At 36.6% G+C, this 21681-nt stretch overlaps 1 long non-coding RNA gene across 1 annotated transcript; it reads left to right on the top strand.

Moving 5' to 3' along the window:
* Positions 1 to 90: 90 nt before the first annotated feature.
* LOC127511930 (uncharacterized) lies at positions 91 to 18512 on the top strand. The gene is made up of 3 exons (XR_007930108.1): positions 91 to 4717; positions 11107 to 11223; positions 16953 to 18512. It is a non-coding gene; the product is annotated as an uncharacterized LOC127511930 (long non-coding RNA).
* Positions 18513 to 21681: the final 3169 nt, after the last annotated feature.

The following is a 21681-nucleotide window of genomic DNA, read 5'->3' as shown; positions in this document are numbered from 1 at the left end:
TATGTGAACCTGCTCGTGTCACCCTCTGTACTTCATGTGATTAAGAAATGGACAGGATAATGAATTAGCTTCAGGAATTTTAAAAGTGATCCACATTGACGTGCGTAGCCCATATGACTTAACATTTGGTGTTTTTCAGCAATAGAAAGAAAATAATACATACAATCACATTCACATCACATTCATCACATCTGATAAAAACATGATTCATTATTGAATTCTGCAGGACAATAATGCAATAAACATAAATAATGTTGATTATGCAGATAGAAATTTACACTCACTCTTAAGTACTGCACCAAACAAATAAACAAACTGTGTCACAAGCCAGTTATAAATCATTAGTTAAACTAGTCCTTTTGGAAAATTTAATTAGCCAAATTAGGAGTTTTCAAACTGTTAATACGTAGGTATTAATACGTAACTTTCAAAGACACAAAACGTACATTTTTGTACGTTTAGAAAGGTGCTAAAACGTACAATATTGACGTAATTATGGCACTAAAACGTAAAAATACTTACGTTTTTACAGCGAAAAAACGTAAAATATTTACGAATCTTATCATGTCTTAAAGATATATGTATAATTTCCCTTTTATCGTTTTGTAGATAAATGTAAGATCCCTAAACCCCATCCCGAACCTAAACCTACCCATTTTATACAGAATGTTAAAAGAATAAAACATAAAGAACAGAAATGTGTAGGAAAATGACAATTTTAGTAAAAATATAACATTAAAACGATATTTTGAGCCACTAATCCTACACCTACCCCTAAACCTACCCATAACCATTTCTTTAAACTATCTACTGTTATAAAAGAATGACAGACAAACAAGCGTAATCACAATAATTTATTTATTTTTGCGAAAATGTCAAAAGTGGTACCAAAAGTAGTTAAAATGATGATGAGTTCCACTCACAGTCCTCTCTGGCGGTAATAGTTTTTTATAGGGTACAGAGCAGAATTTAATTTATTAATCCATGAAAATATGATGAATCCGGCTTCTCTCCGTGAAGGCGCGCACTCATTTCAAATGTCAATCCACTGAAACACGGCATGTCGCAATCTGTGACGAAGCAGGTGAGAACCAATGAGCGTTCGATATCAGTGCCGTAAACCATATCTCGTAACGCTTCTCGAGGGTGGCGCTACTTTCAAATTTGAATCATAACGAGCGCGAGCTTTGACTGTGACTGTTGCTGTTGCTGAGAATGAAGATGAAGATCGATGGATAAAGGGCTGAATTTGGATCTGTTCCTTACAAACATATGGATTCTAAAGATTGGGAGTACAGCGAACAAATAAAATTGATGTGATTTGTGAATTTATGCTGTGTTTTGGTGTATCTTATGGTTGTATTGTCAGTCACTGCATAGGAGAAAACGCCTTTCTGTGTCTCACAGCAAACAAACTAAATATTACAAAATGGTTAAACAAGTACAGAAAATTTATTCGTAAGGTTTTAAATTGTAGTCTTGTTTAACATTATGCAATCCTCCGAAACGAGCAGCACAAGTCACGAACAGAAATGTTATTTCATATTAAGTAGATGAGTAAGCTGCTTTCAATAAATTTGACTAAAAACAACATTAAATCATTAAAGCCACGATTTTAATATTAATACATGGGAATTCATATACATTCACACTTTACGTTACATGATTTACGTTTTTATTGCTGTTAATACGTAAGTATTTTTACGTTTTAGTCCTCTGAATACGTCAATGTACGTTTTTGTGTGTATGAAAACGTAAGTAAATGTACGTGTGGTAGAACCACAATTTACGTAAAAATACACACGTATTCTCATGAGATCACGTTGCAAAAACCGCAAGATTCCGCAAAATATTTTTTACCATTAATAAAACTCAATATACACACAGATATGCCTACATATTTATTTATTTACATTATTTATGGCAAAACCCCAGGATCTCTTTTAGCCACCAATAAAAATAGTAAATATAAGTCACTATAGTGTTTAGGGTTGGGTATCGAGAACCGGTTCCACTTTAGAACCGGTTCCAAATTTCAAAGAACCGGGTATTCGATACGATGCGCGCGTTTCGATTCTGTTTATCGATTCCTGACTTTTTTCAGTCATTCTCGCACGGTGAACAGCAGTGAGCATTTTACAGTTGTATCTATCTGCTAGGACCTGCGACAAGGACCTCATCTCATCACGCACATACGCAGTTCATTACAATCGGCACTGACTTTTGCTTCAACACGGCATTAATCTGAAGGAATGCACTGTGTTTGGGGCCGTTCACATGTCGCGTCTAAAAACGCGTGGAAAGCGCCACTTTCTCCTCCTTTCCAAAGCGCTTTCGCTCCTGTGGCGTCTGTCGTTGCTATGCAACCATGAACTGCGCTCTGCAAGATGACTAGGAAATATCAGCAAAGGATTAATTGATTTCTAGCTCTTGCATTAGCTTTACTAGATATATTTATGGAGATGAGAAATAAAACCCGGCTAAGCTTTTGATGTTGTTACGGAAAGGCCGAAGCTGATCGGTTGGTTCTTGTCACATGACCTGCGGTGCGCTTGAGGCATTCTGAAAAGCATATAGGCGCGCCTGGAAACATTTGAAATAACGAACATTTGAAATAACGCGCCTACATTTGAAATAACGAACTGTGAACTCTAACCCAGCCGCGAGTCCTAAAGCACCAGATACAGCTTAGCAATAGCAGCGTCTCTCACTCAGGTACAAGAACAGTTACAGCCTACTAGTTATAGCCTAAATGTGGCAAGAATAAAGGGTAAAAACATTATTATTATATTCTTATTATTATCTTATTATTATATTCTTGAAGTATGCTCTTTTTTTCTCTCCAAAAAAAAAAAAAAAAAATATTGGAATCGGAATCGAGAATCGATAAGAATCGGATTCGATAAGCAGAACCGGAATCGTTAAAATTAAAACGATACCCAACCCTAATAGTGTTATAGGTTGGCTACTATAGGGTGTTGCGGGTAGTTTTCCAGGGCATTGGATTTCAGGATTGTTACTTTAGGGGCTGGGTCATACAGTATTTATTTCACGTTAACTAATTTACATGTATTGGACCCAAATCCCAATGTGTAGCTATAAACAACAATCCTAGATTATTGATTAAAAAAGTGTATAGTGCATTTTTTCGCAAAATAAAAATAGGCTCATTGCCAAAACTTTACTTGCTTTTACCCCCAAGATGAGATCACTGTTGCGCAGTGAAATTTTGTGGGCAAAAGCAAAAAACAAACTTAAATCCTTGATTGTTGATTAAAAAAAAATGTTTTGATCATCATGAAATCAAAACTGACAGTTCTTATTTTGTTTGTGAAAGCATGTGGGTACTGCATTGAGTTCTTTAACATAAAGCACGTCCTGTGCTTTATTTTCTTATTCATGCCACAAGCTAGTTATAACTCATTAGTTAGTCCTTTTAGAAAATTTAATTAACCAAATAAGGGGTTTTCAAACTGGGGTCCAAAAAACCACAAGCAGATGAGATTCTGCAAAATGTCTTTTACCAGTAATAAAAACTCAATATACACACAGATAGGCCTACATACATACATACATACATATTTACTTATTTATTTTATTTATTTATTTTATATATTTTGTGGCTTCATCCACAATCGGATTGTTGAAAGACCAGGCATCTATGGACAGGCTCTGCGACAGACAGTTAGATCAGTCTCTGAAGCAGCCAGTGGATATGGATTAAGCGGAAGGACCCTTGTTGGGCTCAAAGAGCATCAACATGACCCGCTCACTAAAATCCCCCCACCCCATACCCAGAGAACCCAGGTTACAACCCTCCAGGAGGAGGTGAAAGGTATGCGGCTTGCTCTAGGCTTGACTCAGGGAAGAGGACGCCCCCTGCCTTGCATAGTCCCGTGGGCTGCGCCATTTAAACAACCAGGCAATTCTCATGATTGGACATGGGACACAAGCTCAGGTTTGATCACCCTGTAGCTGGCCACCTTTGATGAGAGTGTCTAGTGTTGAAAGGCCGAAGCACCCCCTGATTCAAAGGCACACTACTGATGATGTGTCCCAAAATTTACAGCTTTGATGATGTGTCCCAAATTTACAGCATTCCCACGTCTGAGATACAGCTCTCACGCCACTCTCAACATCAAGGCAAACCTCATGTGCATACCACCCATTGGCACAAAGGACAGTTTACCATCACATCCTGTGTTTCATGATTCTTCTTTATTATTTATTTATCTATCTATCTATCTATCTATCTGGCAAAAACACAGGATCTCATTTAGCCACCAATAAAAATAGTAAATATTAATATAACTGTGTAAAAATAGTAACCAACAGCAGAATGTAATCAAATAATATATTATTTTGTAAAATTATTATAATAAACATATATGGCTACAAAAAAGAATATGTAAAATGCAGCACAGAATTTTGCATAGGGACACAAATGAATCTATGAATCGTTTCATTCAACTGGTGCATTTAAATGACTCGTCTGATTGAACCGGTTCACATGATTTGGAATTTTGGACTTTCCAGAGGAAGTGGACGTATAGGCCAACACGGTAGGTGTGGCGTTTTATCACATTACACTGCTACTTTTTTCAGAAAAGTAGCATATTTCTGGAAAGCTACTGTTATATATACTTCTGAAATTGAAATCATAATCGTCGCTACTTTCAGTTACTCCACCACAAAACTGTCATGAACTCCAAACAAGGTAACCTCCTCACTCACAAGTGACAACCCATTAACTTTGCCTATAAAGTTTGTATCACAAAGTTACTGATTTGTATAGCCTAATGTACCTTCCACCAATATACTTTCTCTTTTCTCTCACCTCTTTCTCCTTCTCTCATCTCTCTTTAAGCATTTGCTTGGTTTGCAGCGAATAATTAGCTCAGCAGTAGCCTATGTTTATACAGTACATACCGAGGTTGCCACTGGTTGTTAATCAGTTTTGCTTATTTGCGTACAGTGTGAGAAATGTTTGTTCTGAAGACAGTAGAGCAGTGAGTGAGTGGTGTTAGGCAATGCATAAGTCACTATAGTGTTATTATAGGTAGCTACTATAGGGTGTTGTGGGTAGTTTTCTAGGGAATCGGATTTCAGGATTGTTACTTTTGGGGCTGGGTCATACAGTATTTATTTCACGTTAACTAAGGCCCCATTTGCACTGCATGGTTCAAGTGACCCAATTCCGATTTTTTCCTCCCATGTGGCACAGATCGGATATGAGCAGGAAAAAAGCGCATGGATTCCAATATTCACAGATCGGTTTCAGGCCTCATTCATATGTGGAAATAAATCAGATATGAAACGGATACGTGCGTTTGCGCCTGTTGTGTAAGAGGACAGATCGGATATTCCCCTTTAAATGCGACTCCCGCGTCATTGAAAAGTGAGATTTTTTTTATATTTCACGGTACAGACAAACCTATAACAAACGGAACATCTCTAGTTGACTGGCAGAGTATTAATTTAATTTGTTTCTGTTAAATATAAGGCGATCTGACGTTGAAATGTGTTGCTCTTGAAATCACACTCGTTGCTGCTGTTGTCAGTGTTGACGGCTCGTGCACAGACGCGCGCTTCAGTCCCGTTGTGGAGACTCACCCATTTCCATTGAAACCACAAAATAAAAAGCACACAAACTTGCATCTACCCTTGATATACAATCACTGATGAACGCATTTGGTTTTAATGAGTAAAAAAAACCTAGTATAGGACGGCGGATTCGAACCCAGAAGCTGTGACATGTTTAACAAATATACCCGAGTATTATTCCACTCTCACGTATACTGTCGTGAAGAATTTGTATTATTCTGATGTAGGGATGTAACTATTGCATTAAAAGGGTTTCTATATGAATTCCATGTAAATAAATTTAACTCAATGTACCATTGAAATTGATTTGTGATGTCATATATGCTATTTTTGGTTCGTTTCGCCAAGTGCAGTGTAAAAAGGAGCCATCGGATACAGGTCACTTTTACAAAGAAATGTATAAGCACGTCGTCCCAAAAAATCGGATATGGTCAAAAGATCAGATCTGTGCATTAAGACTTGCAGTGTAAATGCAGCCTAATCTACATGTACTGGACCCAAATCCCAATGTGTAGCTAGTCCTAGATTGTTGATTAAAAAAGTGTATAGTGCATTTTTACGCAAAATAAAAATAGGCTCATTGCCAAAACTTTACTTGCTTTTACCCCCAAGATGAGATGCGCAAAAGCAAAAAACAAACTTAAATCCTTGATTGTTGATTAAAAAAAGTTTTGATCACCATGAAATCAAAACTGATAATTCTTATTTTGTTTGTGAAAGCATATGGGTACTGCACAGCCTCGTTGTGTTTATAATAACGATCCAGTTTATTTAAAGGATTAGTTCACTTTCAAATGAAAATTACACCAAGCTTTACTCAACCTCAAGCCATCCTAGGTGTATATGACTTTCTTCTTTCTGATGAACATAATCGTAGAAATATTAATAAATATCATGAGGCATCCGAGCTTTATAATGGCAGTATGCGTTTACAAACGAGTATGAGCTGAAGAAAGTGTCTCCATCCACATCCATCCATCATAAACATATTCTAGACATTTTACTTCATAACTTGTTAAATATGGATTTTTTAAATATGTTTTTTTTTTTTTTTATACACAAATGCATCGCTTCGCTTCAGAAGGCCTTTATTAACTCGCCGGAGCCATGTGGAATATGTTTATGATTGATAGATGTAGATGGAGACACTTCCTTCAGCTCATACTCGTTTGTAAACGCATACTGCCATTATAAAGCTCGGATGCCTCAGGATATTTATTAATATTTCTACGATTGTGTTCGTCAGAAAGAAGAAAGTCATATACACCTAGGATGGCTTGAGGGGTGAGTAAAGCTTTGGGTAATTTTCTTTTGAAAGTGATTTAATCCTTTAACAAAAAGAAACACATTTTTTTTTCAGATGTAATAATTTTATCATTTCTTTCAGCCATAATTTAACAGAGGGGACTTTAGTGTTTTAGTATTAATTTTTAGACAACAACTGTTGGAATGAGCTGAGTTTATCTGAAGCACTAAATATAACCATAAGTGGATGAGACTCTAACTCAACATGTAACATATCAGACAGAATCTATGTAGTTTTGTTTTAGCATAATGAAGTTGATGAGTAATCTTAAATTAAATAAGGCAGTGCCTGGAGTTAACAGAGCATGTATAAATGTTCTCTAGTGCAATGACCCAGAGCTTGTCACTGATCTTCTCAAATGACAAATGCTTCCTAACATAATCCCCTGATCTGCAAATACCTAAATCAGTTGTTCTGTGTCTGCACCTGGCCAAAGTCCCTTCCAAGGAAAGTCTGTTCATTCAACGGCCGTATTTGCAATGCCTCCGGGCAGCTATTTCAAGCATCCAAGACCAAGTCCTATCTATTTGAATGGGGGAATCCTGAAATCTCAAAAACTGCTTGGCGAACTCAATTAAATAACATATTTCAAATCAGCAACAAAATCTGACATGAACTGTTCCATAAATGTTGTTTCTTATGCTCAAATAGCATTAAAGGGTTAGTTCACCAAAAAATGAAAATTCTGTCATTTATAACTCACCCTCATGGCGTTCCACACCCGTAAGACCTTTGTTCAGTAGAGGGAAAAGTTTGGGAGAGCCATTCCGCCTTCAGCTTTGGATTTACAGAGACGAGCTTTACTTATTTTATGGCAGTGGCGTGCACTTTTTGATCGCAGAAGTGAAAGTGCCCTTTGCAGTCGTATCGCGGTGCCCCCGCGTTCCCATTTCTCCGAAAAGAAGTCTGATTGTGTCCCAGAGGCATTAAATAATTCGTGAATATTTGTAAATATTCGTGCCTTAAACAGCTGGAAAAATGACTGTAATGCAGTTCTGTGGATGTTTTGCCCAGGCAGGGTTATTATAGTTTACAAAAACTATTAAAAACATTTATGCTAATCGAAATAAACCAGAAATAAAAGAAAATATAAATATTAGTTGAAAAGCTTAAACTAAACGAAAATTAGAAATGTTGCCTTGTCAATATCATTTCGTTTTTTTTTTCCTGACTTTCAACCGACGCGATCATTATCTTTTCATTAACCGACAAGATTATATTAAATTAGAATTAAACGAAATTAGAATGGATAAGTGTCTGTCACTCATTAAAAAAATCCCAGGGGTTTAGTTTTAGCCTACATGAACAAATAGCAGAATAAACAACAGAACATGAGGATTCATCATCATCACGCACCTGCAGCGCTTCTGTGAACGGAGAAAAAATAGGATTAAATCAAGTAAAATGAATAAATAGCCTGCGCGAAATTTATTTCACTTAAATAATTGACATATTAACAAAATAAAAGAAAAAAAAAAAACGCGAGAAGTAGGCTAGACTAAACTATATGCTGAGTTTCCGTTCATTTTTGAGAAGCAAGTTCACGGAAAGGAGACAGCAGAAAATTATTTTTGTTTTCTTTATTCTACAAGCAATGTTTTGTTTTTATTGTAAGTGTACAAAAATAATAGGCCTATTCTTCACAGATTCGAATGGTGTTACACTTTTGACCATAAATGTCTGAGTATTTTAAGTTGTTTCCGCTTTTATAAGAAAATTCAAGTGATCGCGCCGGCGCCTCACGCGCACACACAACATAACCTACTTGACATCGCAGCATGTTTATTGTCAAAATAACTGTCAACCAAATATTTATAAAGTTACACTGCTCATTTTAAGTAGTCTGTGTACAATCAAAGCGTTTAAATAATAAATATAGTTTAGCATCCAAAAACATAGTGAATATGGAAACATTTGGATTTGTGCCAAATTAGAGTTATAACTCCGGTTTCTGTTTCAGTTTAGCTTTAAATGAATTCTTTTTGGCTTAACATTTATATATTATATTTTTCATAACTAAAATAGCCTATGTAGTGGTAGCTTAACTTTAGCGGTAACTTTAAGATCAACAGTTTAAGACATTACATTTTACAAACACATAATACAAGACACTTTCTTTTAAAATCTACAGGAGACTTTATTGATTATTCTAACACAAACTAATCTAACACAACACGCACACACAAACACACACAAACATTCATACAGAAATTCATACAGAAAGAAAGGAAATGGGAGAGAAAGAGTTTTAAGAGAGAAAATGAAATGATGAGCAGGATTTCTAGCAAAATATGCACTTCAAAAGACCTGACCTGAACGAACCATGAATCATTAATTTAATGCACCAGTTCAGCTTTAGAATCTGGAGGTAGCCTAGCCTACTTGATTGTCGAGTCGACTTTGAATGGAAAACTCCTCGTCGGCGTGGAGAGAAGGGTTTTTCCGAGTCGTTGATTTGTCTTTTCAGGTCCGGATTGTGGTTAGGTAAAAACCAATCACGTTTGAGAGTGCTGGCAAATGAAATGAAGTCTCTTGTAGTGGCTGGAGTTTACAGGTGCTGGTCATATAATTAGAATATCATCAAAAAGTTGATTTATTTCACTAATTCCATTCAAAAAGTGAAACTTGTATATTATATTCATTCATTACACACAGACTGATATATTTAAAATGTTTATTTCTTTTAACTTTGATGATTATAACTGACAACTAAGGAAAATCCCAAATTCAGTATCTCAGAAAATTAGAATATTACTTAAGACCAATACAAAGAAAGGATTTTTAGAAATCTTGCCCAACTGAAAAGTATGAACATGAAAAGTATGAGCATGTACAGCACTCAATACTTAGTTGGGGCTCCTTTTGCCTGAATTACTGCAGCAATGCGGCGTGGCATGGAGTCGATCAGTCTGTGGCACTGCTCAGGTGTTATAAGAGCCTAGGTTGCTCTGATAGTGGCCTTCAGCTCTTCTGCATTGTTGGGTCTGGCATATCGCATCTTCCTCTTCACAATACCCCATAGATTTTCTATGGGGTTAAGGTCAGGCGAGTTTGCTGGCCAATTAAGAACAGGGATACCATGGTCCTTAAACCAGGTACTGGTAGCTTTGGCACTGTGTGCAGGTGCCAAGTCCTGTTGGAAAATGAAATCTGCATCTCCATAAAGTTGGTCAGCAGCAGGAAGCATGAAGTGCTCTAAAACTTCCTGTTATACGGCTGCGTTGACCTTGGACCTCAGAAAACACAGTGGACCAACACCAGCAGATGACATGGCACCTCAAACCATCACTGACTGTGGAAACTTTACACTGGACCTCAAGCAACGTGGATTGTGTGCCTCTCCTCTCTTCCTCCAGACTCTGGGACCCTGATTTCCAAAGGAAATGCAAAATTTACTTTCATCAGAGAACATAACTTTGGACCACTCAGCAGCAGTCCAGTCCTTTTTCTCTTTAGCCCAGGCGAGACGCTTCTGACGCTGTCTGTTGTTTAAGAGTGGCTTGACACAAGCAATGCGACAGCTGAAACCCATGTCTTGCATACGTCTGTGCGTAGTGGTTCTTGAAGCACTGACTCCAGCTGCAGTCCACTCTTTGTGAATCTCCCCCACATTTTTGAATGGGTTTTGTTTCACAATCCTCTCCACAATCCTCTTTTCTGAGATTCTGAATTTGTGATTTTCCTTAGTTGTCAGTTATAATCATCAAAATTTAAGAAATAAACATTTGAAATACATCAGTCTGTGTGTAATGAATGAATATAATATACAAGTTTCACTTTTTGAATGGAATTAGTGAAATAAATCAACTTTTTGATGATATTCTAATTATATGACCAGCACCTGTAAAGTTAAGGCGGCAAAAGTCATTGGTTAAACTTTGCGGCAAAACCACAAGACTGCCTTCAGCATCCGGTTAGTGAGGTCTGAATGCACTCTGACAATGGAAGTGATGTCTCTCACTCATTGAAGCAAAGCGCGAGACATCAGTTCCGTCATCAGAACGCGTTTTTTTGACCTCACTAACCGGATGCTTAACGGAGTTGGACATAGTGGTGTTTTAGAGGTAAAAAATGATATAAATACTGTTCGGTTTCTTGCACAAACCGATCGTTTCGTGTCTTAGGACATCAATGTGTCGTCACGAGCCGCAGGGTTTAATTTGGATTTGTCTGTCATGTTTATTTGACTCTTATAGATCGAGTTCCCATTTACACGCATTATTTGACTGACAGACCGCAACGGTTGGAGTTAAAAATCATCATTTGTGTTCTACTGAAGAAACAAAGTCACCTACATCTTGGATGCCCTGGGGGTAAGCAGATAAACATCAAATTTTCATTTTTGGGTGAACTATCCCTTTAAAATGTATTTGACATTGAATGATTCATTCAAAAGATTTGTTCAAAAGCATTGATTCATCCAGTAATGAAACAAGTGAAATAGTTATGAGCGAGTCATTAAATCATTCATTCAAACCCATTTTATTAAATTAATTAATTATTTTTAAATAGACTGCAGCAATTAATATTTTGTCCTCTAGTAAATAATTATACGTAATTTTGTTTAGTTGTCTATTCATAATCGTGGGAGAATCATGATTTCTATTTAAAAGAAACAAAACAAAAAAATCTTGATTCTCATTTTATCCAGAATCGTGCAACTCTAACACAAATTAAAATAACGCATGCACATTCATCTTCCCCGCTTCTGTAGCAATTTCTTAAAATGTTATGTATTTAACCCATATGTTTTGTCTGTTTTTATATTGTTTGTCAACACACAATACATATTAGCCTATGTATCTGCATCCACTAATCTATCATACATACTGACTAGTGCTGGCTATTTGACAAGTCATAATCATTCATAATTATTTTGAGCAATAGAATTATATATAATATAAAATTATATAAAATTACAAAATAAACATTAATCAATCAGTACTTTTTTACTTAAGTACATTAAAAATCAAGTACTTTTGTACTTTCACTCAAGTAAAATTGAAAAGGAGCACTAAATACTTTCACTTGAGTAATATTTTATTTTATGATACGTATCTGTACTTTTACTCAAGTACTTGATTTGTGTACTCCACCACTGTAAATAAGAGACCACTCTTTATCTCACACCACTCTTTATCTCACACCTTTAACCCTATGATTATTCAGGTAGGATAAGGATAGTCAAATCTAGTCTAAACCATAAAGTACTCACCTGCCCACAGGTCAAAGCTCTTTAGGAATGACATAGAAGACTCCCTTGTGGTTGTTATTTTTGAGGCTCAGTTTGTAGTTATAAGTAAAGTCTCTCAGACAGGAGTCAGTCATAACAAAAAAAACACTTATTTTATTGATTAAAATACAAAGCAGTTAATGCAAAAAAAAACAAAAAACAGGGCTGGGACAATAAATCGTTGAATCGGGAAATGATTCTGGATCGATTCTGAGATTTTCCGAATGCATCGCAATTCTCTCAAATCGTTTTGAGCTTAGTTTTTAACAGCAGATAGCACTGTGTGCTTTAGAAACAGCCGTATTCATTCTGCTTGCTTCCAATTCCTTATACACACCACTTGAACCTTCTATTAAATAATAATTCATAAAATTCAAAAAGGTTGAAGTGAATTACAAGGGTGTTTGCAGTGGACTGTTTACATTAATCTCACATCATAAAAGCATTCTGAGGTGCAAGTACATAGCCGAACCATAGACTGTAAAAAAATGTGGACGTAGTGTCCATGACGTCACCTGTAGGTTTCTGAAGAGCATTTTTGAAACCTAATGCCGGCCGTTGCAATCTTGGCAGTGCGTCACCGTGCGTCGCTCCTGGATAACAGAAAATGGGCAAAGAGGTGAGACGTGGGTGGAGCTGAGGTGACGTGACGGCAGCAGACAAACAGCTAGTGGTGACGGCAGCGGCAATTCACCTGTCACTCAAGTGGCCACGCCCTTAATTATGCAGACCTTTAAGGCTTAATATAATTTAAACGGATGAGTTATAAAAAAATGCACCCCCCATGCAGTTGTCACGAAAGGCAAAATTAGCTATATAGACCAAAACCACAATTTATACCAGGCTGTAAACATGTTTTTTTTTCTGCTGTAAAGTTGGGCATTTTAACATGGGGTTCAATGAGATTCTGCTCTCTTTTGGAGCCTGTCCCTAGCGGTCAGTCGATGAATTGCAGTTTAAGTCACTTCCGTATTGGATTCAAGAAAAACGGGGGGAGGTTGCTGCTTGAGCCGAACGCATGAGCGCTCTTCTTCGTTTGGATTTGACCGTGCAGTTAAAAACTAGCCTAGATCGCCATCTGCTGTTCAAAACTAAGCTCAGAATCAATTTGACAGAGAGTCGCGATGCATTTGGAAAATCTCTGAATCGAGATGAATTGATTTATTGTCCCAGCTCTACATAAAACTTAAAATCAGTTAATAGCTCTATAATCAAACTATAAACAGCAATATTGGAGATTCTGTTAAGCGTCCCTTGATAGGGTGTCAGATGTCCTTCATGCTAAATGCAGGCAGCTTCTGAGGGGTGCACCTCAGTTGTTGTTTTTTTTTTTTTTGTACTTTTTTGGGGGGGAATTCTACGGAGCCCCGGACATGACATGCAAGAAAAAAATAGGCTAAATCGTGCACACAATTTAATTTTTTTTTCTTGCATGTCATGTGCGGGGCTCCGTAGAATTCCAATTCACTATCAATCTCTGTGACTCATGTCCAATAGCAGGATGTCCTTCCACCTTCTCCTATGCTATCTGTCATTTATCTTACACTCTTCTCCTTCTTAAGATAAGATAAGATTGACATTATTGTCCTGAAGGAAATTTGTCTTGAACACATACAATGCTGCTGTTTAAATACAAATAACATACAACATACATAGAATTCCTAACCGTAGTCCATTTTTATCTCCTCATGTAGTTTTAAAACATTCTCTTCACCCTGTGCACCCTCTCGTTAACCTTTGTTGATGGTTACAAACATTAAGTTCATGAACTCAGTTATCACACCTTTTGCTCATTTCATCCTCTTCTCAAACATCATAAACAAAGGAAGTCAAGTACAATATCATATAAAGTTTTGCAGGTACTTTCCATGCAAATCGCATTCAAGCATCTTTATATGGCATTGACTTAAAAGAAAGCAAAATAGCATTTCTTTGAAACAGGTAAGTATGAATGTCAAAACAGATGATGTGTTTACTGGCACAAAGGCAGGACAACCTGTCACTCACATGAAATCACAGAGAGAGATGAGATTCGAAAAGCTGTTTCACTCAAATATACGTCACAATTGGGATGAAAAGACTATTACAACTTCCGTTTCATGCCGACTTCAATGTGTTACGGTATGCACAACAAAAAATAGGCTCATAGCCATAATCTTACTTGCTTTTGAAATTTGAAAACTGTTTGAAATTTGAAAAATGAAAACTGTTGCTCAGTGAAATTTCGAGGGCAAAATTCAGTCATTTCAGTAGGAATCTACACGATAGGGAGTTTCACGCAAAGGATTGGATTTAAAGTGTCTTGTGTGTGAGTGGTGCTCTACACTACACTATTAAACTTTTTGACCACATCTTTAGCAGTGTAAATCATATAATTCAGTTAAAATTGACACTAAATACACGCCATACGGTTTTAATCTTCACTGCTTGCACATTTGCAATATGGCTTTATTTAACTTCACCAGAAATCTCATCTTAAGTGTTTGTTTTCAGTTCAATGAGCAGTGGAGGACAAGAATGCAGAAAAACTTAAGAAAGACTGGTGCCAAACCACAAATATCTCTCCCTTGAGAAAGAGTTTATCCAGTGTTGCAAAATGTCTGATGAAAAATCTCATTAAGGTCTGAGTCTATTCTTTAAAAAAAAAAGCTATGGTAAAGAGTTCCAATGTAACAGATGATTCCGGCAGAGGCACCAAAAATAAATAAATAAATAAAATAAAAATTGGCTTGTAGGAAGCCTTTGCTGTGCAGGCTTCTTGCAGTAATCTGAAACAGACAGTCTATAATAATACGCACATTTATTGTAAAATAGTATTCTAATGATGCAGTGCTGGGAAAGTCTCAATGGCACGTTGAACAAAGAAGTAATTATCGCCTACCTACTGTAAAACTAAGAAACCTTTTAGTCTGTGTGAACCTAAAACATGAGCCTTTATCTCACACTGTGTTTTGATATTAGTAAAAGGAGGTTGGGGCAAGTTGTCACATTTTTGTACTCCAGGGAACATTTCTCATGCATGGTAATATTTGTAAGTCAGTTTCTGTAGAGACACATTAAAAGAGACCATATTGTATTCCCAAAAAAAAAAAAAAAGTTTCCACCTTAATCAGTGTAGACGCCGTATTGAATTTACGCAATAAAGCAAGGCTATGAGGGATAGACACATTTAATTTTTTTTTGTAGATGAACAAGTTGTTAAACAACAGTACAATCCATGGAACAGCCTCCTTTTCATTCCTATAAAAAATTAAATATGACTCTACACTGACTAAGGTCTATTGCACAGCAATAAATTGTCACATTGGAATGTGGAATTATGAAAGCAAATCTTCAAAGAAGGCATAAAGACATGCCTATGTAAGAATGCATGACATTTCCATAGCAAGTCTATTTAGAGAGGGCTTGGTGTGGAAGCTCGTTTCCACCACTAAATAAAGTCGCAATTGCCTTTTTTATTTTTTTATATCACAATTCTGACTTTATTTCTCACAAATGCGAGTTTACATCTCACAATTCTGACTTCTTTTCTCAGAATTGCGAGATATACTGTAAACTCGCAATTGAGAATTATAATGTCAGAATTGTGAGATAAAAACTTGCAATTCTGACTTTTTTCTCGCAATTCTGACTTTTTTCTTGCATTTGTGAGATATAAACTCGCAATTTTGAATTTTTTCTCAGAATTGTGAGATAAAAACTTCCAATTCTGACTTTTTTTCTCAGAATTGCGAGTTTATATCACAATTCTGACTTTATAACTCACAATTCTGACTTTATTTCTTACAAGTGCGAGTTTACATCTCGCAATTCTGACTTCTTTTCTCAGAATTGCGAGATGTGTCAAAATTGTGAGTTATAATGTCAGAATTGTGAGACAAACTCGCAATGACTTTTTTTCTCAGAATTGCGAGTTTATATCTCACAATTATGACTTTATATCTCACAATTCTGACTTTATAACTCACAATTCTGACTTTATAATTCGCAACTGTGTGTTATAGTCAGAATTGCGAGATATAAGCTGACAATTCTAAGAAAAAAAGTCAAAATTGCAAGTTTATATCTTTATACTCTCAATTACTAATTTATATCATGTATATATTTAGTATACCAGTATATATTCTGAGAAAAAAAGTCAGAATTGCGAGATAAAACGTCGCAATTATACATTTATTTATTTTTTTATTTTTATTTTTTATTCAGTGGCAGAAACAAGCTCCCATATCTTTGTTATTGCAAATACACAGAAATCAATTTGCTAACACTAATGATTATGGGCAGTATGGGCAAACCTGAAGTTTGCAGGTTCGATTCTCAATACTGGCAGGAAATGACTGAGGTGCCCTTGAGCAAGGCACTCAACCCCCAATCGCTCCCCGGGTGCCACAGCAAAATGGCTGCCCACTGCTCCGTGTGTGTGTCCACGGATTGAACTGTGTTTGTGTGTGTGTGTTCACTTCTCACTGTCTACTGTGTGTGCACTAACTTGGATGGGTTAAATACAGAGGACAAATTCCGAGTATGGATTACTATACTTTGCTTTCACGTCATGTCACTTAATAATAAATGGAATAATTAGTAATAATTTTAAAACACCCTTGACCTGAAAACACAGTTATGGTTAAAATCTTACTAAAGATAGTTTGACATTTCTGTAGTGTTTGACAGTTTGTTCTTTTTTGAATTCCCAAGAAATCTTTAAGATCATCTTCGCAAGATATCTTTCAGGAAGAGTTCCAGCTTGATGATCTGACCGCTAAGCCTGAGTCCTGTTATTAGTGTTATTTATCTCTCTTTTTCAAACAGATTAGTTTGCCGTGACTGCCAGACAGGAACTGATGGGATTAACTGCCAAAAGGTGTGGGACTGTCTAGTGTCAACTTGCCATAAGTCATGTTATTTGATAAAGAACAAGAAGATGTAGGGGTTTTCCCAGAATCTGGGCATTTTTTCTACCCAGACACTTAAACAATAATATATTGATTACACGCTGGATCAAATTTATAAGATGTCTAAAAGGGTCAAAAAACGTTCATAATATAGTCATGTAAGTAATAAAGTGAGACTGTTCAGGTACTTTTAATGTTATGCCTTATAGAAGGCAGAAAAACTCTCTCTCTCTCTCTCTTTCTTTGTGTCTACACTTTACAAGTGTAAATCATTACTCTACAAGGAAGAAGTGCATGTTTTCCCCTTAGTCCATAATCTTCATTGAAGGAAATGGGAACTTTGGCCAAGACAATATTTTCAGTTGGAGTGACTCAGACATACTTGTTTAGTGTGGGCTGGTGTGTGTATACATCAAGTCCATGTGCTTAGTGTCACTGTTTTCTTATTATCATGACAAATCTGCACAGTCAAACGTGAGTGTGTGCAGTCATTTCTGCCGAATCCAACCCTTAAAAATGTATTTCATCAGTTTAAATATAATCCATTTGAGTCAGTATTTACAATAAGATGTCTGTCCTGAGTGAAGCCATGAAGCACCTTTTTGTAGGTTATTAAACAGAAGATTAGAGTTGGATAATTGCTTTCTAGGTGTGGGAGCTTTTTTTTTTTAAGTGGTAAAACGCAGAAAGTGTGCTTCAGATGTTTACCTGTTTAACAAAAGCGTACTCAAATTTGCTGTGTCAACCATTTGAACACTTTATACCATCATATTCTTTCCAAATGTAGTTGTGGAATCCTGGAATATTTGTTTGGGTGATGACTCTGGGCATTTTTAAAATGGAGAACTTACTGACTCTTATTTGACATACAAATGTCCTTCTTTTCTTTTGATTACACAAAGACATGAAGCGCATACCTGAGAATTGCTTCTGTATCATTTTATAAAGATACATCCTTTGTAAACTACATTATTGGGGACATCAGCGAGGACATGGTGGTGTCAGTGTCAGTGTGTGTGTTATGAAATAGATATGAAATAGTTGTCTGTAAACATTTGGCTCAGAGTACTTAGACAATTAGACCACGATTAAACAATGCCTGAGTGCATTAACTTTTCCCAGAACAAGCTTTTCTGAGACATTTAGGCATTTACTTTTCTGGACCCAACTGGACCCAAGGTGATTTTCGTGATTTTCAGTTTCCTTCACGTTCACATTAACTATGAATATGTTCCACTAACTGACAACCAGGAAGTGTCCAAGTACTTTTTGCCTTAATTTTGAATGGTATAGCTATTATTTTCTAATTTAAAACCTTAGAAACTTCTTTTTTGTGAAATGTTTTTGCTTAAAGAATGCTTGTGCTATATTTCGTTAAAATAAATGCCACTTGGTTTGATATTTTTCAATGCAATACTGTTTAGTAGATACTCATTTTGTTTGAAACTTTGACCATTAAAAAAGTATGTTTGTTTTATATAGTATGAATATGGGTAGTATGACCGAAAATCGGACTTACTACATCACTGTCACGTGACCCACCAGTGTCAGTTGCGTCGCTTCACTACCGTTCAAAACTCGTCTCCCTTGGCCTAATGGAATAGTACTAGGGCTGTGACGGTGGCAGTTTTTTACTACCGCGGTGGGAAATCACCAACAACCGCCGGTGTTGCGGTGGTGGGGTCCGGGTTGGTTTTATATATATATATATATATATATAAAATATATCAGAGGTTGCGTTAGACTTGCGTTTTGCGGTCATTTTGATGGACAGGATCGTAAAAAAAATCCGTCATAATCAGTTATTACCCGTCATTTTAATTTTTATATTTTAATGATAAGACATTTAATAGCTTCTGATTTCGTCCACATTTTCATTTTTATTCACGAACTTACAGGATAAGCAAATAGGCAAAGGCTATGCATTTATTTATATTATGAAAAGAAAGTTGATCAAAGACTGCGTCACTTTTCATTTTGAACAATTGTCGAGGATCGTGAGTGAATGCGATCATCCTTTCCTCTTTACTACTGTACAGAACGAAATAAACATGAATGAAAATCAAAAAATATGTTGAAAGATACAGTAGCTTACCGAAATCTGTATCACGTCAGTTCAATCAGTTTCAAACAATGTCACGTAACATTATACCTCAGAAAAGCCAGTCGTTGACCATAAACTTATAGTCAGAAAGAAAAATAACAAAAGGAACCATTTAAAACAAAACGAACTGGATTAGAAACTTAATTATGTAAGCAAGTATAAGTATTATAACTTTATTTTTATAAAATGGAAAATAAACTGGGTGCTCGCCTGTGTGTATAGTTTTAATTCTATTCTGGAGACTGAACTCGCTCTCTGCTGCCACACTGGAGCGCACTCACCACCTACTGGACAGGGGTGAGAATTACAGTTACAAGCAACATGCAACATCAGCCTCAGTAATCTGTCAAAATGACAGACGGGCTGCAGATTTTTTCCGTTATCGCTAAAATACGGAAAATTTTCGGTTAACGCGACCTTTAAGATTTTATATATATATATATATACAGGTGCTGGTCATATAATTAGAATATCATCAAAAAGTTGATTTATTTCACTAATTCCATTCAAAAAGTGAAACTTGTATATTATATTCATTCATTACACACAGACTGATATATTTCAAATGTTAATTTCTTTTAATTTTGATGATTATAACTGACAACTAAGGAAAATCCCAAATTCAGTATCTCAGAAAATTAGAATATTACTTAAGACCAATACAAAGAAAGGATTTTTAGAAATCTTGGCCAAATGAAAAGTATGAACATGAAAAGTATGAGCATGTACAGCACTCATACTCATACTAACTACTTAGTTGGGGCTCCTTTTGCCTGAATTACTGCAGCAGTCGATCAGTCTGTGGCACTGCTCAGGTGTTATAAGAGCCTAGGTTGCTCTGATAGTGGCCTTCAGCTCTTCTGCATTGTTGGGTCTGGCATATCGCATCTTCCTCTTCACAATACCCCATAGATTTTCTATGGGGTTAAGGTCAGGCGAGTTTGCTGGCCAATTAAGAACAGGGATACCATGGTCCTTAAACCAGGTACTGGTAGCTTTGGCACTGTGTGCAGGTGCCAAGTCCTGTTGGAAAATGAAATCTGCATCTCCATAAAGTTGGTCAGCAGCAGGATGCATGAAGTGCTCTAAAACTTCCTGGTATACGGCTGTGTTGACCTTGGACCTCAGAAAACACAGTGGACCAACACCAGCAGATGACATGGCACCCCAAACCATCACTGACTGTGGAAACTTTACACTGGACCTCAAGCAACGTGGATTGTGTGCCTCTCCTCTCTTCCTCCAGACTCTGGGACCCTGATTTCCAAAGGAATTGCAAAATTTACTTTCATCAGAGAACATAACTTTGGACCACTCAGCAGCAGTCCAGTCCTTTTTCTCTTTAGCCCAGGCGAGACGCTTCTGACGCTGTCTGTTGTTCAAGAGTGGCTTGACACAAGGAATGCAACAGCTGAAACCCATGTCTTGCATACATCTGTGCGTAGTGGTTCTTGAAGCACTGACTCCAGCTGCAGTCCACTCTTTGTGAATCTCCCCCACATTTTTGAATGGGTTTTGTTTCACAATCCTCTCCAGGGTGCGGTTATCCCTATTGCTTGTACACTTTTTTCTACCACATCTTTTCCTTCCCTTCGCCTCTCTATTAATGTGCTTGGACACAGAGCTCTGTGAACAGCCAGCCTCTTTTGCAATGACCTTTTGTGTCTTGCCCTCCTTGTGCAAGGTGTCAATCGTCGTCTTTTGGACAACTGTCAAGTCAGCAGTCTTCCCCATGATTGTGTAGCCTACACAACTAGACTGAGAGACCATTTAAAGGGCTTTGCAGGTGTTTTGAGTTAATTAGCTGATTAGAGTGTGGCACCAGGTGTCTTCAATATTGAACCTTTTCACAATATTCTAATTTTCTGAGATACTGAATTTGGGATTTTCCTTAGTTTTCAGTTATAATCATCAAAATTAAAAGAAATAAACATTTGAAATATATCAGTCTGTGTGTAATGAATGAATATAATATACAAGTTTCACTTTTTGAATGGAATTAGTGAAATAAATCAACTTTTTGATGATATTCTAATTATATGACCAGCACCTGTATATATATATATACTCAGTGTGTACGGAAAGTATTCAGACCCCCTTAAATTTTTCACTCTTTGTTATATTGCAGCCATTTGCTAAAATCATTTAAGTTCATTTTTTTTTCCTCATTAATGTACACACAGCACCCCATATTGACAGAAAAACACAGAATTGTTGACATTTTTGCAGATTTATTAAAAAAGAAAAACTGAAATATCACATGGTCCTAAGTATTCAAACCCTTTGCTAAATATTTAGTAGAAGCACCCTTTTGATCTAATACAGCCATGAGTCTTTTTGGGAAAGATGCAACAAGTTTTTCACACCTGGATTTGGGGATCCTCTGCCATTCCTCCTTGCAGATCCTCTCCACCCAGCCAGCACAGCTGTGTTGGGCCCAGATGGGTGTCACCTGGGCTGTCTAACTGGGGCCCAGCCAGTTTTGTCCACAGTTTCCATGGAGGCCTCACATGGTTTAGCCCAGATGAAATGAACACTGCTC

The sequence above is a fragment of the Ctenopharyngodon idella genome, chromosome 1 (genome assembly GCF_019924925.1).
Source record: "Ctenopharyngodon idella isolate HZGC_01 chromosome 1, HZGC01, whole genome shotgun sequence".
NCBI lineage: Eukaryota > Metazoa > Chordata > Actinopteri > Cypriniformes > Xenocyprididae > Ctenopharyngodon > Ctenopharyngodon idella.
Note: the sequence above shows the minus strand (reverse complement) of the source record. Positions and strands in the feature narration are given on the sequence as shown.